The sequence below is a fragment of the Scyliorhinus torazame genome, chromosome 11 (assembly GCF_047496885.1).
Source record: "Scyliorhinus torazame isolate Kashiwa2021f chromosome 11, sScyTor2.1, whole genome shotgun sequence".
NCBI lineage: Eukaryota > Metazoa > Chordata > Chondrichthyes > Carcharhiniformes > Scyliorhinidae > Scyliorhinus > Scyliorhinus torazame.
The window spans coordinates 8,666,521-8,691,473 of NC_092717.1; positions in this window are offsets into that span (position 1 = coordinate 8,666,521).

Genomic DNA, 24,953 nt, shown 5'->3' on the forward strand with positions numbered 1-24,953 from the left:
AGCACTCACTGCGAGCTTTCTGGAGAGAGATAGCACTTACTGCAGGCTTTTGGGAGAGAGATAGCACTCACTGCAGACTTTCTGGAGAGAGATAGCACTCACTGCAAACTTTCTGGAGAGAGATAGCACTTACTGCAGACTTTCGGGAGAGAGATAGCACTCACTGCAAGCTTTCTGGAGAGAGATAGCACTCACAGCAAACTTTCTGGAGAGATATAGCACTCACTGCAAGCTTTCTGGAGAGATATAGCACTCACTGCAGAATGTCTGGAGAGATATAGCACTCACTGCAGAATTTCTGGAGAGAGATAGCACTTACTGCAGGCTTTCTGGAGAGAGATAGCACTCACTGCAAGCTTTCTGGAGAGAGATAGCACTCACAGCAGGCTTTCTGGAAAGAGATAGCACTCACTCCAGGCTTTCTGGAAAGAGATAGCACTCACTGCAGGCTTTCTGGAGAGGGATAGCACTCACTGCAGGCTTTCTGGAGAGATATAGCACTCACTGCAAGCTTTCTGGAGAGATATAGCACTCACTGCAAGCTTCCTGGAGAGATATAGCACTCACTGCAGAATTTCTGGAGAGATATAGCACTCACTGCAGGCTTTCTGGAGAGGGATAGCACTCACTGCAAGCTTTCTGGAGAGGGATACAGTCTGTTCTCCTCTGTGCTGCAATAATCAAAACTGAAACTCCTTAGAACTCTGAAAAGCATCCCACTGGGACAGGATCTGATCCCCACCTGTTACCAGGCAGAGTACGGTCTTGTGTGCCAAATACATCAATCAAACTGAGTCCCAACCTATTTCTATCACTGGTGCCGACAAGTCTGTGGTTTCCAGTTCAAACCAACACAGACTAGCAAAGTGATCTCTCCTGTAACTACTGGATTTTTCAGCTTGAATTAAAGATACAGCTGCTTGCCTTATAGAGACCTGTCCATCAATCATCCCTGCATCAAAATAAGGACGGCAAAATAAAAGAAAGGAGGAATAAGGGGAATAAACAGAAAGGACCCTGACACACTTTCATGACCTCAGGACTTTATAAAGTGCTTTTGAAATATAGTCATTGTAATGTTGAGATATAGGGTGTGATTCTCCGAAATGGAGACAGAGTGTTCGCGCCGTCGTGAACGCCATCGTGTTGCACGAGGGCGCGAAACGTGCGCGGGCAGTAGCGATTCTGGCCCCTACAGGGGGTCAGCACGGTGCTGGAGCGGTTCACGCCACTCCAGCCTCCCTTCCCGGCGCCAAATGGGCACCGCGCCAACCCGCGCATGCGCGGTGGACTTCCTCAGCGCGCCGGACCCGATGCAACCTGGCGTGGGGGATCAGCGGCCGGCCGCGTAATAAAATAGGGCCGGGGCTGGGGAGGCCGGCCCGCCGATGGGTGGGCCCTGATCGCGGGCCTGACCCCATCGGCAGGCCCCCCCCCCCCCCCACCTCCGGTGAAGGGGGTCCCCCCCCCCGCCCCCCCACAGGCCGCCCCCGACCCTACGCGCAGAGTTCCCGCCGGCTGCGAGCAGGTGTGAACGGCGTCGGCGGGATTCTGCTGTTTCCGTGCGGCCGCTCGGCCCATCAAGGCCGGAGAAACAGCGGCCCACGACCGGCGGCGCGCCAAACGCGGCGGCGCAAATGGGGGCGATTCTCCGCTCTTCGGAGAATCGCCTGCCAGCGTCGGACTGGCGCCGCGGGGAAAAAATGCCGCGAACGCGATTCTCCCACATGGCGTGGCCATGGCAGCTGATCTATGTACAGCAAGCTCCTGCATACAACATTGTGCTAAAGACCGAATAATCTGTATTTGTTCTGTTGTTTGTGGGGTAAATGTTCACCAGGGCACTGGAGCGAGTGCCCCTGCTCCTCGTTAAAATTATGTCCAATCAAGAGGGCCGATGGCTTCAAATATCCTCTGGTAGATGTCGCCTCTGAGAGTGCAGCATTCGCTGAAGTGTCATAGAATCCGAACTGTGCAGAAGGGGGCCATTCTGCCCATCGAGTCTGCACTGGCCCTCTGAAACAGCACCCTGCCTAGGCCCAATCCCCCACCCTATCCCCGTAACCCCACCCAACCTTTGGACACTGAGGACCAATTTATCACGGCCAATCCACCTAACTTTCACACCTTTGGACTGTGGGAGGAAACCCACGCAGCCACGGGAAGAACTTGCAAAACTCCAGACAGACAGTCACCCGAGGCCAGAATTGATCCTGGGTCCCTGGCGCTGTGACCCGTGCCGCCCGTAAACCAACAAAACTGCGATGGCTGGAAATTGAACCCTGGTAAAACTGCTTGGAGGGCAGCAATGTTCAGCGCTTTCCCACCACCACAGCTTTCAATTAGCTTTCAGTGATTCATGTACAAGGAGCCCCAAGTGCCTCCGAATGCAGACATTTCTCAGTCTCTTACCAGTCAAAATATATTCTGTTCTCTATTTTTCCTGCCTAAACCGGATAAGATCTTACTTTCCAGGGGATGGTTTGTGTAGTGTCCTGGGCTAATATTCACTCCTCAGTCAACATCATGGGCTGGGGGGAAAGATAAAAATTATTTGATCATGAATTTTATTGACAGACTTAATTCAGAACTCAACTCTGCTTAAAAGGCACTTTCACCATTGACCTTCGCCCCAGGAGTGTTTTCAACTCTACTGATGGGTTGCATAGCAACACAATGGTGGGGGGGGGGGTAAACCTACAAATTTGCGGGGAATTATTAGGGGTGCCTTGCTACAGTAAATCGTCTGCCCGTAACCCCAGTCTTGGAACACTGTGTCCCCCTCCCCCTCCCTCGCCTCTCTGCTCTGAAGACAACACCATCATGTTCCCAGCCTTTCCAGGGGCCCCCAGGGGTCTTTATAAAATTAGTGCCAAATTACTGGCAGTTGTGTGCTGTGAATTTGTGCCAACTCCGAGCTCAGTCAGGGCTGTCCAAATCCATTTCAGTTCGGACAATCGCAGTTGTCAGAAAGGAAGGAAGGACTTTAATCTGCCGTCGATTGCTGGATTAAATTTCTTCCTCTACCACCTCTGTCTCCCATTCAATGCCTCCTCTGCTATTCATTAGTGGGGAATGGAAAACCTGCCCTGGTTTCCCTGCGGCCCAGCCTCACAGAATGGCTATTTGTGCCTCTTTATCTGATCCAAGTCGCTTAACACTGTTGGTTCCAACGTCCTGCAAAGGAAATGTGATGCTCACAGACACGGGACTCTCCAAGTAAGACATGCCTGACCCATTCACCACCCCTCCCTTCGCTCCCTTCCCCCCCACCCTCCGAAACCCTCCCCCGATGAACCCTGTAGGAGTTAGGCATTATTATGTGTGTCCCCCCTACGTGCCGTTTAGCAGAGAGCTCAAAGGTTCCACAGTAGGATAACTGGCACAGCAGCAGCGAGCGAGAGGGCAAATGGAACCTAGAAAGAGATGGCAAGGCCGGCAGTGCGGCACTCCCTTTGCGATGCACCAGGAGGGGCAGCCGAGGCATTGCTCACTCACTCCGCTTGTGCTCATGGGCGGGATTCTCCGACCCCCACGCCGGGTCGGAGAATCGCCAGGGGCTGGCGTGAATCCTGCCCCAGCCGTGTCCCAGGGGAGAGGGCAAAATGCTGCTCCGGCCACCATGTGATGACTGAACAACATGTCTTACCCTATCTGCTGCTAATGTGCAAATGACCAAAACTTTTCCTTACCTTAACAGTTGATACTTCCACATCTTATCAACTACGTTGTCATACATGAAGTCTGCAAGATCACTCAATGGGGTTCACGGGATGTCTAAGTTTCACCATTACAGAATGGGGTGAGCTGCATGGGCCTTTGGTCTTGTCTATTCCGATCACAGATAGGGGGTGGTAGTCATTGTGAAGACCAATTCCTCAGTACGCTGTAGGGCTCTGTAAGTGACACGGTTGATGGAGCCTGAATGATCTTTGCTGAATTTCATTCTTTTTGACTCCTGAGGTACATTTCTATCAGGGTACGAGACGCTTTAAATGAGACAGGACAGTGTGAAGCGTTAATTCATTTTGACGCCACGGGGTACAGTAGGACAGCAGATGCCAATCTTTTTACTTAAAACACACGTTGTTGTGGCAACACACACTTTTACATGCATGTTGTAGCCTGGAGCTATGAATAGTGCTGGTAGAGCTCCAATTTCTTTCCATCACATGTCTGACCAGGAATCTCTCCCGCTCTTACCGCCAGCTATTGGTGTGTGTTTGGAAAGATTTGCAGGTTGATACTCAACCTGTTTGGCCATGTAATGAACGTACTTTCCTTGCCCATCAAATCCTGGGGTTGGACTCAAAACAAGAGCTTCTGGCTCAGACGCAGAGACGCTACCCACTGCAGCACATACTCTGTCATTCTTTCTTTATATGTACTCAAGGTGCTTACTCGCCCAATGCCCTTTACCTCTGTATCCTTCATCTTACTAATACAATTAATATTCCCTGAACATAAAAGACAATGTAAAGGAGAATCAGGCTGAACGAATAATAAGTTGTTTATTTAATACCACCTACACTGTGGGCAGAGATTCTGCCCCATGTGTCAACAATGGTCATTCCAGAGACACTATCAGAATAGAAAGACCTTCTCAAAATCACTTTCAGCCACAAGTTCCAATGTATTATGTTTATGAATGCAATTTCTTCTTAATATTAATCATTAAAAAATTTTTTTATAGAGTACCCAATTCATTTTTAACAATTAAGGGTCAATTTAGCGTGACCAATCCACCTACCCTGCACATCTTTGGGTTGTGGGGGCGAAACCCAGGCAGACACGGGGAGAGTGTGCAAACTCCACGCGGACAGTGACCCAGAGCCGGGATCGAACCTGGGACCTCGGCGCCGTGAGGCAGCTTAATATTAATCATGCTGGAGTGGGGCACCTCATGATAATTGCTTCCCTCTTTTCTCTAACCAATTTGCTAGAGTTCTTTGAAGATGTAATAAGCCAGGTGGATAATGGGCATCCTATAGATGTAATGTATCTGGACTTCCGGAAGGTATTTGATAAGGTGACGCACAAAAGGTAAAACCACATGGGATTAGGGGTAATTTATTAGTTTGAATAAAGACTGGCTAACTGACAGAAGGCAGAGAGTCGGGATGAATGGGTCTTTTTCTAGTTGGCAAGATGCTGCCCTTAGTGTTGGTTGGGGTTACTGGGTTATGGGGTTATGGGGATAGGGTGGAAGTGTTAACCTTGGGTAGGGCGCTCTTTCCAAGAGCCGGTGCAGACTCGATGGGCCGAACGGCCTCCTTCTGCACTGTAGATTCTATGATAATCTATGATGTAACTAGTGGGGTGCCACAGGGTTCGGTCCTCTGTCCCCAACTATTTCCAATCTATATTAATGACTTGGATGGAGGAATAGAAGGTTCTATAGTCAAATTTGCAGATGGCACTAGAATAGGTGGGATAGTAAGATTACCAATGGATATAGATGGGTTAGGTATGGGGGTCAAAATTTGGCAGATGGAGTTTAACGTGGCTAAATGCGAGGTTATCCATTTTGGTCGGAATAATGTAACAGCAACTTATTATCTAAATGGAGAGAAACTTCAGAGTGCTTCAGTACAGAGGGATCTGGGTGTGCTTGTGTATGAATCGCAGAAAACTAGCGTGTGGGTACAGCCGGTAATAAGGAAGGTAAATGGAATTTTGACCTTTCTAGCTAAAGCGATAGAGTATAAAAGTAGGGAAATGTTGCTGCAACTGTACAAGGCATCTTGTAGACTGCACCTGGAGGACTGTGCACAGTTTGGGTCCCCTTATTTGAGGACGGATGTAGTGGCTTTGGAGGCAGTTCAGAGGAGGTTCACTCGATTGATTCCAGAGATGAGGGGTTTGTCGTATGAAGAGAGATTGAGCAGTTTAGGCCGATACTCTCTCGAGTTTGGAAGAATGAGGGGAGATCTAATTGAGGTGTATAAGATGATATAAAGTATTGACAAAGTAGACACAGAGTGGATGCTTCCTCTTGTGGAGCATTCTAGATCGAGAGGTCGTAGTTTTAGGATAAGGAGCAAGCGGTCCTAGATCTGGTCCTGTGTAATGAGGCAGGATTGATTAATGATCTCATAGTTCGGGATCCTCTTGGAAGGAGCGACCACAATATGGTGGAATTTAAAATACAGTTGGAGGATGACAAGGTAAAATCAAACACTAGTGTTTTGTGCTTAAACAAAGGCGATTACAATGGGATGAGAGAAGAACTAGCTAAGGTAGACTGGGAGCAAAGACTTCATGGTGAAGCAGTTGAGGAACAGTGGAGAACCTTCCGAGCGATCTTTCACAGTGTTCAGAAAAGGTTCATACCGACAAAAAAGAAAGACGGTAGAAAGGGGAAAAATCGACCGTGGATATCTAAGGAGGTGAGGGAGAGTATCAAATTGAAGGAAAAAACATACAAAGTGGCAAAGATTAGTGGGAGACTAGAGGACTGGGAAGTCTTTAGGGGACAACAGAAAGCTACTAAAAAAGCCATAAAGAAGAGTAAGGTAGACTATGAAAGTAAACATAAAAGCAGATAGTAAAAGCTTCTACAAATATATAAGACAAAAAAGAGTGGCTAAGGTAAATATTGGTCCTTTGGAAGATGAGAAGGGAGATTTAATAATAGGAGACGGGGAAATGGCTGAGGAGCTGAACAGGTTTTTTGGGTCAGTCTTCACAGTGGAGGACACAAATAACATGCCAGTGACTGATGGAAATAAAGATATGATAGGTGAGGACCTTGAGATGATTGTAATCACTAAGGAGGCAGTATTGGGCAAGCTAATGGGGCTAAAGGTAGACAAGTCTCCTGGCCCTGATGGGATGCATCCCAGAGTGTTAAAAGAGATGGCTAGGGAAATTGTAAACGCACTAGTGATAATTTATCAAAATTCACGAGACTCTGGGGTGGTCCCAGAGATTGGAAAGTAGCAAACGTGACACCACTGTTTAAAAAAGGAGGTCGGCAGAAATCGGGTAATTATAGGCCGGTAAGCTTAACTTTGGTTGTAGGGAAAATGCTGGAATCTGTCATTAAGGAGGAAATAGCGGGACACCTGGAGGGAAATTGTCCCATTGGGCAGACGCAGCATGGGTTCACAAAGGGTAGGTCGTGTCTGACTAATTTGGTAGAATTGTTTGAGGACATTACCAGTGCAGTAGATAACGGGGAGCCAATGGATGTGGTATATCTGGATTTCCTGAAAGCTTTTGACAAGGTGCCACACAAAAGGTTGCTGCATAAACTAAAGATGCATGGCATTGAGGGTAAAGTGGTAGCATGGGTAGAGGATTGGTTAACTAACAGAAAGCAGAGAGTGGGGATAAATGGGTATTTCTCTGGTTGGCAACCTGTAACTAGTGGGGTCCCTCAAGGATCAGTGTTGGGCCCGCAGTTGTTCACAATTTACATAGACGATTTGGAGTTGGGGACCAAGTGCAATGTGTCAAAGTTTGCAGACGACACTAAGATGAGTGGTAAAGCAAAAAGTGCAGAGGATACCGGAAGTCTGCAGAAGGATTTGGATAGGTTAGGTGAATGGGCTATGGTCTGGCAGATGGAATTCAATGTTGCCAAGTGTGAGGCTATCCATTTTGGGAGGAATAACAGCAGAATGGATTATTATTTAAATGGTAAGATGTTAAAACATGCTGCTGTGCAGAGGGACCTGGGTGTGCTGGTGCACGAGTCGCAAAAAGTTGGTGTGCAGGTGCAACAGGTGATTAAGAAGGCTAATCGAGTTTTGTCTTTCGTTGCTAGAGGGATGGAGTTCAAGACTAGGGAGGTTATGCTGCAATTGTATAAGGTGTTGGTGAGGCCGCATCTGGAGGATTGTGTTCAGTTTTGGTCTCCTTACCTGAGAAAGGACATATTGGCACTGGAGGGAGTGCAGAGGAGATTCACTAGGTTGATCCCAGAGTTGAGGGAATTAGATTATGACGAGAGGTTGAGTAGACTGGGACAGTACTCATTGGAGTTTAGAAGGATGCGGGAGGATCTTATAGAAACATATAAAATTATGAAGGGAATAAATAGGATAGATGCAGGCAGGTTGTTTCCACTGGTTGGGGAAAGCAGAACTAGGGGGCATAGCCTCAAAATAAGGGGAAGTCGATTTAGGACGGAGTGTAGGAGGAACCTCTTCACCCAAAGGGTTGTGAATCTCTGGAATTCCTTGCCCAGTGAAGCAGTTGAGGCTCCTTCTTTAAACGTTTTTAAGAAAAAGATAGATGCCTTTCTAAAGAATAAAGGGATTCGGGGATATGGTGTACGGGCCGGAGAGTGGAGCTGAGTCCACAAAGATCAGCCATGATCTCATTAAATGGCGGAGCAGGCTCGAGGGGCCAGATGGCCTACTCCTGTTCCTAGTTCTTATGTTCTTATGAGATTTAAAACTGAGATGAGGAGAAATTGCGGGCTGGATTCTCTGGTTGTGAGGTTATGTCCGGAGCATGTGTCTGGTCTTACGGCCAAAAAGTCACCGCCGCCCCCGCTCCGCTGCTCCGCCCGGTTGGGGTGCTAGCAGCCGCACCACGTAAAGCTCCTGGTTTTACCTGCAGATACGGCCGGAGAATTGCCGGATTCGTGGCCGTGCATGCGCACGGCGGTGACCTGCACCGCACTACGTGGCGCGGACCCGGCCTGCCAGATAGTGCCCTCCCCCGTAACCCTCCTCGCCACCCCCGGACCACCCCCCACCCAAGCCCCCGTGAAAGCCCCCCAGGCCAGCAGAATGGCTCCCCCCCCCTCCCCCATGCCCCACGCCGTCGGGAAGTCAGCCAATCGGTGATGGAGCATCGGGGGAGGGCCTCAGGTGACATCCTCGAGTACGCTGTTCTGGAGGGGGCGGACCATCCAAAAAACGGCACCGCCCCCGGTTGTGGCGTAAAAACGGATTCTCCGGCCAATCGCCGAACGCTTGGGCAATCCGAGAATCCAGCCCTACGTCTCTCAAAACGTTGGGAATCTGTGGAATTCACTAATTCAGAGTGCGGTGGATGCCGAGACATTAAGTAAATTTAAAGAGGAGTTAGACGGATTTTTAATTAGTAATGGGTTGAAGGGTTATGGAGAACGGGCAGGACGGTGGAGATGAGGCCAGGATGGGGTCAGCCGTGATGGTACAGAATGTGGTGTGGGCTCGAGGGGCTGAATTGCAGAATCCCGCTCCCAGTTCTTATGTTCTTACGTTCTCGACTTGGATGTGATTTTGCCCTCTAACTCTCTGGGAGTGTGAGTTGATAATGATGCGCGATGGGCGATAAAGCGTCTGGAATCTCAGCGCATTACGGAACCAACATTTAACCAATGAGGTTGAAGAATGGAGACAGAAACAAAGGAACGACGAAGAAGGAAGTCGGTGAATTAGAGTCAATCAGGGACAGAAAGAGAAATAAAGAATATGGGCAGCACAGTGGTTAGCACTGTTGCTTCACAGCGTCAGGGACCCAGGTTCGATTCCCAGCTTGGGTCACTGTCGGTGCGGAGTCTGCACGTTCTCCCCGTGTCTGCGTGGGTTTCCTCCGGGTGCTCCGGTTTCCCTCCCACAGTCCAAAGATCTGCAGGTTAGGTGGATTGGCCGCGATAAATTGCCCTCAGTGTCCAAAAAGGTTAGGTGGGGTCAGTGGGTTACAGGTGTGGGCTTAAGTGGGGTGCTAATTCCAAGGGCCGGTGCAGACTCAATGGGCCGAATGGCCTCCTTCTGCACTGTAGATTCTATGAAGAGAGGGATTAAGAGAGAGAGAAAGGAAAAATAAGAGAAACGTTTACATTTTTAAATTTTCAATCCCTCAGAAGAATTGACTACCTGCAGAAATGAGGTTGAACGGTATAAGTTGTTCCCCTTCTGGGCTGGAGAGGTTAGTTAATTGACGTTGTATTAACAATATGTCAAAAAACACACTTCAGGTGTGAGTTACCAGCCCTAACATTCTGTAACAAGTTTAATGGGTAATTAATGTGTAACCGCAGCAAGTCTGAAAAATAACGGAGATTTCATAGATTTCATAGAATTTACAGTGCAGAAGGAGGCCATTCGGCCCATCGTGTCTGCACCGGCACTTGGAAAGGGCACCCTACCTAAGCTCACACCTCCACCTTATCCGTGTAACCTAGTAACCCCACCTAACCTTTGGAACACTAACGGGCCAATCCACCTGTGTTGAGGGACCTTTGGTGTGAAGTAAATGGTGGGTTGGTGTAAATCGCCCAACAGGTTCGTGAGATTTGCAACTCACAGCGTATCTCTTGCTGGTTGATTTGCACATTAATAGATGCGTGTGTTGTTAACACTCTTATTTTTTCTGGCTGGATTTAGTCCAATGTAACATTGTGGTTCAGTGAGTTGCACTCTTCTCCCTGAGTCTGGACGTTGTAGGTTCAAGTCCCACTTCAGGCACAGAAATCACCGCTGACACTCCAGTGCAGTGCTGAAGGAGTGCTGCACTGTCGGGGGTGCCTTCTCTCCGGCAAGATGTCTCCTGTAAGAGATCCCTAGGCAGTATTGTGAAGAAGAACCTGGTGGCGGGGGGCTGCCCAATATTTATAGTTCAACCGACATCAAAAAGCAAATGATCTGATCAAGATTTCACTGCGCTTTGTGGGATCTTGCTGTGTGCAAACTGACTGCAGCGTTTTCTATATTACAACAAAGAGTAAGGGGTCACTTCTTTCAGACAAAGGTGAGGAGGAATTTCTTCTCTCAGAGGATAGTGAAATCGTGAATCTGTGGAATTCTTTACAACAGAGGGCTGTCGAGGCTCGGTCGTTAAGGATGTTCAAGGTAGGGCAGCACGGTGGCGCGGTGGTTAGCACTGCTGCCTCACGCCGCCGAGGTCCCAGGTTCGATCCCGGCTCTGGGTCACTGTCCGTGTGGAGTTTGCACATTCTCCCCGTGTTTGCCTGGGTTTTGCCCCCACAACCCAAAGATGTGCAGGGTGGGTGGATTGGCCACGCTAAATTGCCTCTTAATTAGAAAAATTGATTGAGGACTCTAAATTTTTTTTTAAAGTATGTTCAAGGCAGGGACAGACAGATTTTTAATCAGTGAGGGAATTAAGGGTTATGGTGATAAAGTGGGATAGTTTAGTTGAGGATTGTATCAGATCAGTCATGATCTCATTGAATGGCGGAGCAGACTCGATGGGCCGAATGGTCTACTTCTGTTCCTACATCTTATGGTCTTGGGAACTACACTTCAAAAAAGTTGCTTCATCAGCTGTGAAGCACTTTGGAACACCGCGAGGTTATGCATTTGTAGAGGACAAGTATGTTTGTTCGCTTTGAAGCTAAAACATAAACCCTTCACTACATCTGCAGGCATTATCTAAATTGTGTTCGCAATGACTATTTAGCTCCATCTGTTCAAGAATGTTTTGCTTAATCCAAGGTAATAAAAAAATCTCAAAGCGTTTTACATCTTCCCTGGGACTCCAGCCAAAGTAGACTTTGCACCAAGACTCCTGGGAGTGTGTGTAGCAGGTTGGGGGAGGAATAGGAAAGCATTTTTCTTTCCCTTGCTCTGTCCTGTGTGTGGGAAATCTTTTCTGTCTATCTTGTTCAAATAAAGCACCCCCCCCACCCCCCCCACTTCTCTGTTTCCCGATGTGAGAACAAGATTCATTGGCAATGGGAAGAAGCCCGATGTGAAATGATCCAGATTTCAGGATGCTACTGCAGAGAATAGTGAGCTCTATCTGTCCACACAAAGCCCAGAGGAACTCGGAACTCTCTCTCTCTCTCTGTGGGCGGCAGTCAACTGCAAATTTCAAAATTGAAATGGCTGGATAGAGGCAACAGGACTGTAACAATATGTATATTGCACGGGAGATAAAGGGTTAACAATTTAATGTAAATACTTCTTACCACCAGATGGTGATCACGAGCAGTCACATATATATCTCGTGACGCCCTTTGATTCTAGGAGAAGCTGTTTCGGCGTGAGAAAACAGAGAACACCACACGCACCTTTGCCTGTCACGTTGCCAGAAAGTTCAAGTCACTATCTCGCGGAGCGTTAGAGGAAGGTCGGTCAGCAGCAGCAGCAACCCGGGGGGTGGGGGGGGGGGGATGGAGGGGGGAAGGGGGGTTTGCCTAGGGGGTGTTTGAGCAAGAGAACACATGAAAGATTTGGGAAACTGGCACGTACGGGAGGGAGCCAGTGTACAAAGCTCTGTAACATATCGTTTTACCATGTATATCTTTCTATGTGCGATTTCTTTCTATTTTGTGACGAGGGGGTGGGGGGGGGGTTTATTGTTTGTAAGGGTGAAAAATTGTGTTAAAAAACTTTAATAAATATATTTTTTAAAAAAAAGAAAGTTCAAGTCACGTTGGTGCCGATTTTGCGTTTCCCGTTTGATGCTCGATCAATAACTCCAGAAGCGAGATTGGATGACAATTGAAGGCTTTATTGGACTAGATGTTTCCCCCAGCAGCGCAGGTACAGAATGCAGCTGCTAGGGGGACACAGACTCTTATACTCCGCCTTACTGGGCGGAACCAGCAGGCAGGCTTCACCAATGATATTGCTGTCTCAGGTACCTCCCACACCAATGATCTTACAGCCTCAAGCTAGGTACCGTAATACCCCTAATACAGACTACCGCACCGTTCACACCTCCTCCACCCATCGTTCCTTTTTCCATCCGCTCTCTCCTTCCTTCTCCCATCGCAGACCTTTCTTTCCACATTCTCCTCTGCCCCCTTTTCTCGGCCTCTGCATTCATTTTAAGCCTCTCGCGCCTCCTAACTGTTCCCAGTTCTGATGAGAAATCACAAAGCTGAAATGTTTAGCCACGTTTAACCAGGGCCACTGGGACCCTGATATCAGGGAGACGAGCTGGTTCCCCAGCCCGCATTGGCAGCGGGAAGGGGTGGAGGGGGCGGTCCGCTTGCTGATTTTTACCGCCGATGGCCTTCTGATTGGCCGTCTGCACGCTCAGCGTCCAATTAAAGGCAGTGGATGGGCCGCTGATGGGACTGGCTCACCCAGGGAGCTGGCAGCTCTGAAACCTCGCTCAGCCCATCAGGGGAGGTGGCTGTTGCTTGGGGACCTCGGCGACAACTTTAAGATGGAGGCCCCCTTCCAAGAGATCAGCAGAAGTAATAAATTCAGGATGGCTAAGGGAGAGGCTCACAGCAACCGGAAGTGGTTAGCACAATTGCTTCACAAGATTCCCGGCTTGGGTGACTGTCTGTGCGGAGTCTGCACGTTCTCCCCGTGTCTGCGTGGGTTTCCTCCGGGTGCTCCGGTTTCCTCCCACAGTCCAAAGATGTTAGGTGGATTGGCCATGCCAAATTGCCCTCAGTGTCCAAAAGGTTAAGTGGGGGTTACTGGGTTATGGGGATAGGGTAGAGACTTGGGCTTGAGTAGGGTTCTCTTTGTAAGGGCCGGTGCAGAATCGATGGGCCGAGTGGCCTCCTTCTGCACTGTAAATTCTATGGAAGGCAGACAGACCCCTTTTGGTGGGGCCAGGGGGAGGGAATCGTTGCCGCTGTGGGGACAGCCGTTCCTGCCTGCGGACCTCTGTGTGGAGGACCCGACTGCAATGGCTCCCCGGGCTGCTGCAGGGAAGTCTCCTTTCTGAAGCCAGCGACCCCCCTGCATGGTGTTGGGGGAGGGGCACCGCGCCGTGGGCCAATGCCAGTGGGCTTTGTAAAATGCTTCTTAAAGGGCCCATTAATTGTGAAAATCAGATGCCCGCCTCTGTACAGTGAGCAGCCAATCAGCACTCCATTGCCGCCCCTCTGCCCCCACCCCCACCCCCCCCCCCCCCCACATCTGCCAATGGAAAGCCTTCCAGGTGACGGGAAGCCTGTTGATTAACTCCGCTTCTCTCTCTCCACTGCCAGACCTCTGGAGTATTTCCAACATTTCCTGTTTTTATTACAGGTTTTCCGCTATCTGCCGTATCTTGTTTTTGCTGATGGACTTTTGTTGGATAAGGTTATGAAAGGGAGCGGAGGGGCAGCACGGTGGCGCAGTGGTTAGCATTGCTACTTCACGGCGCCGAGATCCCAGGTTCAATCCCGGCTCTGGGGCCGTGAGGCAGCAGGGCTAACCCACTGCGCCACCGCGCTGCCCCAATTTGAACAGAAATACATAACTGTCTGCGTGGGTTTTGCCCCCACAACCCAAAGATGCGCAGGGTAGGTGGATTGAACACGCTAAATTGCCCCTTAATTGGAAAAAATGAATTGGGTATTCTAAATTTTTTTAAAAACTTAAGGTAACGGAACTAAGGCAAGGTAAATGGAGTTCAGACCCAGAGATGGGCCATGAGCTCATTGAATGGTGGAACAGTGCTTTAGGGGCTGAATGGCCTCCTCCTGTTGCTATGTTCCTACAAGGCATATTTATGTCAGATGGTTAGATTTTGTGTCATTGCACAAATGCCAAACCTGTGTGCCCATCTGTAGATTGGGGGAAAAGTGAAAGTAGCTTCCATGGGGAATCCATTCTGTTCCTCCCACCTGAATGCCCCCATTTAACACATTGTAAACTTGAACTCATCCAAAAACACCTGTTGCCCCTATCCCATCCGCCAGTCACCCTCTTTGCTCACTGACCTACACTGACTCCCAATGGAAGCAATACCTCCATTTCCAAATCTATCCTCCATTTCAGATTCCTCCATTGCATCTGTCATGATATGCAGGCACACACACACATTTACACACACACAATGATATACAGACAAGCAGCTAATGGACACAGAGAACAGGACATGACCAATAAGCAGGCAGGACACTCAGGGGTGGGATCTGACTGTAAAAGACACGAAGCACTCACACTCCACCTCTTTCCACTGATGAACATCTACAGAGTGAGTCAGGGTGTATGTACAGCATCACACCTCCACCGCGTGGCTAAGAGCTAGTCTGGTTCAGTCAGACAGAGTAACCACACTTAAGTTAGCAGAGAGTCAAACTCACAGAGAGCTGTGCTAACTGTGCTATTAGTTCAATAAACCTGATTGGACTAACTTCAAGGTCTGGAGTATCTTTCTGATCTAAGCTGCATCCAGTTGCAGCCAGTGTTAGACCAGTGTACCTAACACAACAGCATCAACTCCTCACTATCTGTGTAATACTCCCCACTTGCCTGGATGAGTGCAGCTCCAACACACTCAAGAGGCTTGGATGCCATCCAGGACAAAGCAGCCCAGCTTGATTTACACCCCATCCACAAACATTCACTCCCTCCACCACTGACGCACAGTAGCAGCCGTGTGTACCATCTACAAGATGCACTGCAGCCACTTACCAAGGCTCCTGAGGCAGCACCTTCCAAACTATAGATAACTATATACTTGACTGTGCCTATGCATATGACCACACTGCTGTTGTGAAGAAGAGCAGGGGAGGTATATCTGGCATCCTGACCAATAGTTAACCCTCAACTACATCAATAATAAGGAGTATCTGGCCGTCATCACATTAATGTTTGTGGGGGTTTGCTGTGCGCAAAATTAACTGCTGAGTTTCCTGCATTAAAACAGTCTTTACATAGGGCAGCACGGTGGCGCAGTGGGTTAGCCTGCTGCCTCATGGCGCCGAGGTCCAGGTTCGATCCCGGCCCTGGGTCACTGTCCGTGTGGAGTTTGCACATTCTCCCCGTGTCTGCGTGGGTTTCGCCCCCACAACCCAAAGATGTGCAGTGTAGGTGGATTGGCCACACTAAATTGCCCCTTAATTGGAAAAAATGAATTGGTACACTAAATTTAAAAAAAAACAGTCTTTACATTTCAGGAGAATTTCACTGGCTGTGAACTGCTTCGGGAAATCTGGAGTTCAGAGAAGGCGCTGTATAAATTCAGTCTGCTTGGTGCTGCTTTGTCTGTTGGCGCGTCCCCACTCCAGTTTCACCATGCACTCAGCTCAGCGAAGTGCCCGCTGGTAAAAGAGAATTCATATCCAACCACCCCACACATTACACCCACATCCCCCCCCCCCCCCACCCCCCCACCACCGACCCCTGTAACCCCTCCAACTCTCTTTAGAAACCACCCAGGGGTCCCCGAGCCTCGGAAGGCAGGATCAGGAAGAATCCCGGAACAGTGAGGAAGTGGTAATGTACACCCCCTTCCTTTCACTTGACCCCTTTAACTGAAGGCAGAAAACAGGACTCAGCAGGTGGGGAGTGGTCGGGGGTAGACGGGGGGTGGGGGGGAATTGAGGGAGAAGTCTTTCCAATTTTTCACCTTTGAAAATCCTCTCTGGGCATTGTTCGTTGCTTCTGGTGATTGGTCTGAAACTAGATGAGATTACAGAGTTTGGCCTCGCCGTGTTTTGGTAAAATGTTGTTTAAGCTACCAAGCAAAAAAAACCCTCGCCTGGGAAAATAGGGAAGTAGGAAAGAAGGGCTGGTTTAGCTCAGTGGGCTAGACAGCTGGTTTGTGATGCAGAACAAGGCCAGCAGCGCGGGCTCAAATCCCGTTCCAGCTTACCCGATCAGGTGCCGGAATGTGGCGACGAGGGGCTTTTCACAGTAACTTTGTACTTGTGACAATAAAAGATTATTATTAAGGGGGCAGGGGTATTTTTGCCCATTCTGTTCCAGCCAGTTCCTGTTTAGTGAACAGTCTGCTCCAGCACTTATCTAGGGTATTGTTTGCAGAAATTCTGAGCTAAGCAATGGAATTATCAAACCCTTTCTGCTAGCCATTTCTCCTGTGAGATTAGTTGCTTGTTGCTACCAAAACATCCGTGTATCCCGCTAGGACTGCTGTGCTGTCACTGCGCATTTATTACAGAGCAGTGTGCTTAGCTTGACACAACCAGGGTATTCATAATACAACCCACAGCCATCCCCTCCCTTAATGATCAGAGCTCCAACCTTGGCCAAGGGCAGATTAATAAATCTGTCAGCTACTATTCCTTTATCACTCTCTGCCTGCCTACGTTCTCTCTCTCTCTCTGTGAACGTGCTTGTCTCTCTCTCTCTCTCTCTGTCTCCCACATAGCCTCTTTCTGCTTATTTCCCTTTCTGTCTTCAAATCTCTGGTTCCCTCTCTCTTTACTCCGTCACTCTCTTTCCTGTATGCCCGCCTCTGTCTACCTCTGTCTGTCTCCCAACTCTGGCAGTCTCTCTTTCTCTCTCTCTTTGTGTGTCTGTCTGTCTATCTCTCTGTGTCTCTCTTGTTCTTTGTGTGTCTCTCTCTCCTCTGTTTCTCTCTCTTGAGATCTATCAGTCTCCCCCCCCAAATCTATCTCAGTGTGGGTTCTGTTCCCAGCAGTGCAGTCATCAGGAAAGTTGGGAGGGGGACCGTGCATTTCCACCTTGGCATTAGTCTCGGTCAGTCTCGGATTGGTTGGGAAGAGGGTCAGCAGCCGACACCATGACGGCAGGCGACCAATTGAGATTCAGACCTCAATTAGGAGCGCGTTTGCGTTCTGACTGGCATTGTTCCGCTGGCAGAGCAGCACCCCCCCCGCCGTGTGCAGAGTGCCCAGCTCAATGCGGGCAGCCCCCTGCAGCAGAATGGGAGGGTGATGGGAGCCACCACCTCCGTTCCTCAGTGCCAAGGCCATGGGGGTGAATGTTGAGACGCACTGTCGGTCCCTGGTCTGCCTGGGCACCTTCCTCGCCTGGCAGGGCTGCGGACCTTCCAGACCTGCTGGCACTCCTTATCTGGGCATCGCCGATCCACTTCTTGACTGGACTCCGATTGGGGAGCCGCCCATTAACAGCACACCCCTGGAAGATTGCTCAGTCTGTTCCGGGAACAGCAAGTCAGGATCAAGACCCTCATTTAAACCCAACATCAGGGTCCTGAACTATGTGAGAAATTCAAGCACACTGTCTCTCTCTCTGTCTCTCTCCGTCTCCCTCTCTCTGTCTCTCTCCGTCTCCCTCTCTCTGTCTCTCTGTCTCTCTCTCTCTCGCTCTCTCTCTCCGTCTCCCTCTCTCTGTCTCCTTCTCTCTCCATCTCCCCCACTCTGTGTGTCTCTCTCTCTCTCCGTCTACCCCACTCTGTGTCTCTCTATCTCGCTCTCTCCGTCTCCCCCACTTTGTGTCTCTCTTTCTAGCTCTCTCCGTCTCCCCCACTCTGTGTGTGTCTCTCTCTCTCCCTTTGTCTGTCTCTCTCTCTCTCCGTCTCCCTCTCTCTGTCACTCTTTCTCGCTCTCCGTCTCCCCCACTCTGTGACTCTCCCTCTCTCTGTCTCTCTCGCTCTCTCTCTCCGTCTCCCTCTCTCTCTCCATCTCCCTCTCTCTGTCTCTCTCTCTCTCAGTCTCCCTCTCTCTGTCTCTCTCTCTCTCTCTCCGTCTCCCTCTCTCTGTCTCTCTCTCTCTCTCCATCTCCCTCTCTATGTCTCTCTCTCTCTCCGTCTCCCTCTCTCTGTCGCTCTCTCTCTCTCTCCGTCTCCCTCTCTCTGTCTCTCTCTCACTCCGTCTCCCTCTCTCTGTCGCTCTCTCTCTCTCTGTCTCCCTCGCTCTGTCGCTCTCTCTCTCTCTCTCCGTCACCCTCTCTCTGTCTCTCTCTCTCTCCGTCTCCCTCTCTCTGTCGCTCTCTCTCTCTCTCCGTCTCTCTCTCTCTGTCTCTCTCTCTCTCTCCATCTCCCTCTCTCTGTCTCTCTCTCTCTCTGTCTCCCTCTCTCTGTCGCTCTCTCTCTCTCCCTCCGTCTCTCTCTCTCTGTCTCTCTCTCTCTCTCCATCTCCCTCTCTCTGTCTCTCTCTCTCTCTCTCCGTCTCCCTCTTTCTGTCGCTCTCTCGCTCCGTCTCCCTCTCTCTGTCTCTCTCTCTCTCCGTCTCCCTCTTTCTGTCGCTCTCTCGCTCCGTCTCCCTCTCTCTGTTTCTCTCTCTCTCCGTCTCCCTCTTTCTGTCGCTCTCTCGCTCCGTCTCCCTCTCTCTGTCTCTCTCTCTCTCCGTCTCCCTCTTTCTGTCGCTCTCTCGCTCCGTCTCCCTCTCTCTGTCTCCCTCTCTCTCCGTCTCCCTCTTTCTGTCGCTCTCTCGCTCCGTCTCCCTCTCTCTGTCTCTCTCTCTCTCCGTCTCCCTCTTTCTGTCGCTCTCTCGCTCCGTTTCCCTCTCTCTGTCTCTCTCTCTCTCCGTCTCCCTCTTTCTGTCGCTCTCTCGCTCCGTCTCCCCCACTCTGTGGGGCGCAATTCTCAGAAATGGAGACAGAGTGTTTGCGCCGTCGCGTTTCACGATGGTGCGAAACGGGCGGGGGGGGGGGGGCGCTACCAATTCTCTGGGGGCCAGCCCGGCGCTGGAGCGGTTCACGCCAAATGTGCGCCGTGCCAACCCGTGCATGCGCGGGGGCTTCCTCAACACGCTGGCCCCGACCCAACGTGGCGCGGGGGTTCAGGGGCCGGCCGCGTAATAAAATAGGGCTGGGGCTGGAGAGGCCGGCCCGCCGATCGGTGGGCCCCGATCGCAGGCCAGACCCCATCGGAGGCCCCCCCACGGTGAAGGAGCGCTTTTCCCCGCCTAACAGGCCGCCCCCGACCCTACGCGCAGAGTTCCTGCCGGCTGCGAGCAGGTGTGGACATCGGCAGTGCGACTCTGTCGTTCCCGCGCGGCCGCTCGGCCCATCTAGGCCGCAGAATCGGCGGCCTGGCCCCGGACAGCGGCCCGCAACTGGCGCCGCGCCAATCGCCGGCGCACATGGCGCCAATTCTCCGCACCACGAAGAATCGCGTGCCGGCGTCAGGGCTGGGAGAATCGCGCCCTGTGTCTCTCTCTCTCTCTCTCTCCGTCTCCCCCACTCTGTGTCTCTCTCTCTATCTCTCCGTCTCCCCCACTCTGTGTCTCTCTCTCTCTCCGTCTCCCCCACTCTGTGTGTGTCTCTCTCTCTCTCCATCTCCCCCACTCTGTGTCTCTCTCTCTCTCTCCGTCTCCCCCACTCTGTGTCTCTCTCTCTCTCTCTCTCCGTCTCCCCCACTCTGTGTCTCTCTCTCTATCTCTCCGTCTCCCCCACTCTGTGTCTCTCTCTCTCTCCGTCTCCCCCACTCTGTGTGTCTCTCTCTCTCTCTCTCCGTCTCCCCCACTCTGTGTCTCTCTCTCTATCTCTCCGTCTCCCCCACTCTGTGTCTCTCTCTCTCTCCGTCTCCCCCACTCTGTGTCTCTCTCTCTCTCTCTCTCCGTCTCCCCCACTCTGTGTCTCTCTCTCTCTCCGTCTCCCCCACTCTGTGTGTCTCTCTCTCTATCTCTCCATCTCCCCCACTCTGTGTCTCTCTCTGTGTCTCTCCCTCTCTCTGTCTCTCTCTCTGTCTCCCTCTCTCTGTCTCCCTCTCTCCCTCTTTCTGTCTCTCTCGCTCTCTGTCTCTCTCTCTGTCTCTGTCTCTCTCTCTCTCCGTCTCCCTCTCTCTGTCTCTTTCTCTCTCCCTCTCCATCTCCCCCACTCTGTGTCTCCCTCTCTCTCTCTCTCTCTGCGACTCAGAAAATTGTGAGCTCAAGTCACTAAGCAGAGATTTTGAACACAAAACCCAGGCTGACACTCCCAGCGCAGTATTGAGGGGTGCTGCGTTGTCAGAGGCGCTGTTTTATCAGAAAGATGTTAAACAAAAGACCGGTCTGCCCCTCAGCTGAATAGAAAAGATCTAATGGTCACTGTTTTGAAGGAGAGCTCTCCCCCCCATGTTCTGGCCAATATTTAAACCCTCAACAAACATCATGGTCATTCTCACATTGCAGTCTGAAAAGGTCTTGGAACAGGGTGACGAATAGCCCCCACGCTTAGTGCAAGCCCTCGTCCGACCCTCGGATGATGAACTTCATCTTCTCCAGGTGCAGAAATTCGGGCAGGTCAGTCAGCCAGTCTGCAGCTGCCGATCGCCAGCCGAACAGGATCCTCCGGCGGGCGATTAGGGAAGCGAAAACCAGGTCATCGGCCCCCTTCCCCGTTGTTGTGTTATGCTGCTTCGGATAACACGGGCTGCTACTTGATGCAGTCTTTACTAAAGGATGCTCCAGACTCTGAAATGGGTTCAACGTGTTTATTGAACTATTAACACAGTTCTCAAATGAGTTCGACTCTCTGCTAATCTAACTGCAGTAACTCAGTCTAACTGGAGCAGCTTGCTCTAAGCCACGTGCTGGGGTGTGATGCTGCTGATTAACCCTGTCTAACTCTCTAGATGTCTGTCTGTGGAAAGAGGCAGGGTGTGAGTGCCTCATCCCTTTTATAGTGTTTGTGTCACGCCCCCTTGTGGTGATGCCACCTCTGAGTGACCTGACTGCCCATTGGTTGTGTCCTGTTCTGAGTGTTCATTGGTTGCATGTTTGCATATCATGACACCCATGTGTAGTTCTGGCTGGTCCGATACCCTGAAGATCGCCACTCTTAGACACGGCTCCACCCTCACCCCCCACAACCTTGGACATCGCCTCGAAGGAGGATGTCCGGAGCCCGACACGTCTGGGGCACGCCCAGAACATGCGGGCGTGGTTGGCCGGGCCTCCCTGGCACCGTTCACATTTCTCCTCCGCCTCCGGGAAGAGGCTCATTCGGGTCCCTTGATCAAGTTTTTGATGTGATTGCCGTGGTATCTGGACATCCCGTAGGGGTCCCGGAGATGTGTCAATTCCCGGAGGGTGCAGGGCAACCCTGGAGGGGTCAGCAACCTCTCTACAAAGGTTCCGGAAACTTCCATCTTCTCTTTTTCCCACCCGGTAGGGGAGGGGCGGTTCCAGTCTCCCATCCAAGAGTAAAAGTTCTGGGTAAACTTTGGGTCCAACCCAATCGGCAAATTACTCAAACTGTGCCGAACATACTGGAATGATTTTGTTTGATTTAGAATAATGGGAGAAACTTTTCTGTTCATCTGGCAATGCATTTAGACAGCTGACTCTAACTGACCTCTGTTCTCAATAAAGTTTGGCCAGTAGGATACAAACTAGCTTGCAGCAGAAGGCAGGAAGATACATGGGGTCTTACGGGCTCCTCTCTCCAGTATTGATAATAATTACCACATTTCTCTCTCAATGGATAGTTTTTATAAGGTGACTGGATTTAATAAAATACAGACAAATTCATCCAGACTTGGGTTTTTGAACTGCAGGCAAATTTTCTGAGTCAAACTTTAACTGCCCTTTGATGGGACTTTGTGCATCCTGTTCTCTGAGTATTGTTCACTGAGTCACTTATGACACAGAAGGAGGCTATTTGGCCCATTGAGTCACAATCAGCTTGCTGTAGTGCAGTCCAATCAGTCCTTGGCTCCACCCCCAATGCCCGGTTTATCTCCCTCAAGCTTCTTCCAATTTATTTTTGGAATCTTCCATTGGCTCTGATTCCACCACCCCTTGAAGACAATGAGTTCCAGGTCATTGCCAATTGCTGTGTAAATAATTCTTCTTTCACATCACGTGCCCCGAACCTTTAACTTGCGTCCTGCAATTAACCGTCGTACTTGCAATCATCAGGCGTCGGCAAGTATGAGTTTGCAGCGTTGCACAAGGTAGGGAGAATGGTGGTTTTTTAAAATGTTTTAGTCAGGAGGGTTGAATGTTAGAGACAGCTGTGGGTTAACCTAAAATCCCAGTTTCCCAGGTGGGAATCCCAAGCGTTGAAGGGTGGGGTGCGGTGTTGATGGTGGGACACTCTGCCCATTACTGACTTCCAAGGGTGAAGATGGAAAATCCTTTGGAACGTCAAACACAGAGTCACTCCCAATTTTGTCAATTCCCTTGACAGGCGAGTGTGCTAAAATTGCCCCTTTTTGAAGAAGTATCTGACTAACTGTTTTTGCTCGAAACAAGTCAGCGGTCAAATTATATCTTGGTCATTCTGAAGCTGAGGACAGTCAGTCAGCCGTTTGCCAATCAGCCAATCGCCAATCAGGCAATGAGCCATTCGCCAATTAGTCAGTCATTAACCAGCCAAGCAGCCAATCACCATCTTCTGTCACAGCAGAAGTTGTTTTTGTTTCTCTTGCCTTCAAGCAGGTACGTCCACCTTTCTTGCCACCGTACAGAAAAACAAAAGAAAGACTTTATAGCATTTATATAACGTCTTTCACAACTGTCAGGACGTCTTAAAGAGCTTTACCGCCAGTGACATACTTCTGAGGTGCATTCGGCGCTGTACTGTCGGAAACGCGGCAACAGATTTCCGCACAGCAAGATCCCACAAACAGCAATACGGTAGTGGGCAGATATTCGGGTTGTATACAGGATTACTCTCACGCTGTATAAATCATGGGCGCATGCGTCATGTGATGAAGATGTTCCCCAGCTTCCTGCCCTACTCTCTCCCCCAAAATAATACGAAGGTTTGCTGAACATTGTTTGAAGAACTTCTGGAAATATTTACCCTTCTATTAGTCTTCTAAATTATTGTGTACCTTGGTCTCTGTCCCCCTATCTTCTTATTAAATGTGTGGTAATAACAGCAAAGCTTTGGCACATTGTGAATGTAATCACTATGCGAGTAATTGGGTTCCGCCGGGGTCACTCAGCTCCTGACCTCATTACAGCCTTGATTCAAATATGGGCAAAAGAGCTGAATGCCAGAGGTGAGGTGAGAGTGACTGCCCTTGACATCAAGGCAGCATTTGACCGAGTGTGGCATCAAGGACCCCGAGCTAAACTGGAGTCAATGGGAATCAGGGGAAAACTCTCCGCTGGTTGGAGTCATACCCGGCACAAAGGAAGATGGTTGTGGTGATTGGAGGTCAATCATCTCAGCTCCAGGACATCACTGCAGGAGTTCCTCAGGGTAGTGTCCTCGGCCCCAACCATCTTCAGCTGCTTCATCGATAACCTCCCTTCCATCATGACATCAGAAGTGGGGATGTTCGCTGATGACTGCACAATGTTCAGCACCATTCGCAACTCCTCAGATAATGAAGCAGTCCCTGTCCAAATGCAGCGAGACCTGGACAATATCCAGGCTTGGGCTGACAAGTGGCAAGTTACATTCAATGGCAGAACCATCGCTGAATCCCCCACAATCAACATCCCAGGGATTACCATTGATCAGAAACTGAACTGGACTAGCCATATAAATACTGTGGCTACGAGGACAGGTCAAAGGCTCGGAATGCTACGGTAACTCACCTCCTGACCTGCACCCCCCCCAAAGCCTGTCCACCATCGACAAGGCACAAGTCAGGAGTATAATGGAATACTGTCCACTTGCCTGGATGAGTGCAGCTCCAACAATACAAGAAGCTCAACACCATCCAGGACAAGCAGCCCCGCTTGATTGCTCCCCCTTCCACAAACATTCAAACCCTCCACCACTGACGAACAGGGGCAGCCGTGTGCACCATCTACAAGATGCACCAAGGTTCCTTAGGCAGCACCTTCCAAACACACGACCACTACCATCTAGAAGGACAAGAGCAGCAGATACCTGGGAACCCCACCACCTGGAGGTTCCCCTCCAACTCACTCACCACCCTGACTTGGAAATATATCGCCGTTCCTTCACTGTTGCCAGGACAACATCCTGAAACTGCCTCCCTAACAGCAGAGTGGGTGTACTGACACCTCAAGGACTGCAGGGGTTCAAGAAGGCAGCTGACCCCCACCTTCTGAAGGGCAACGAGGGATGGGCAATAAATGCTGAGACATCCCGTGAATGAATTTGAAAAAAAAGTGTTTTAAGTGTCAGCCCCAGCGCCAACACCTCTGAGGCTGTGGGTTTGAGACCCTCTTCAAAAACCTATTCCCAAAGATCAAGGCTGATGCAGCACTGAGGGAGTGCTGCACTGAGGGAGCGCTGCACTGAGGGAGTGCTGCACTGAGGGAGCGCTGTACTGAGGGAGCGCTGCACTGAGGGAGTGTTGCTCTGAGGGAGTGCCGCACTGAGGGAGTGCTGCTCTGAGGGAGTGCTGCTCTGAGGGTGCGCTGCACTGAGGGAGAGCTGCACTGAGGGAGTGTTGCTCTGAGGGAGTGCCGCACTGAGGGAGTGCTGCACTGAGGGAGTGCTGCTCTGAGGGAGTGCTGCTCTGAGGAAGTGCTGCTCTGAGGGAGTGCTGCACTGAGGGAGCGC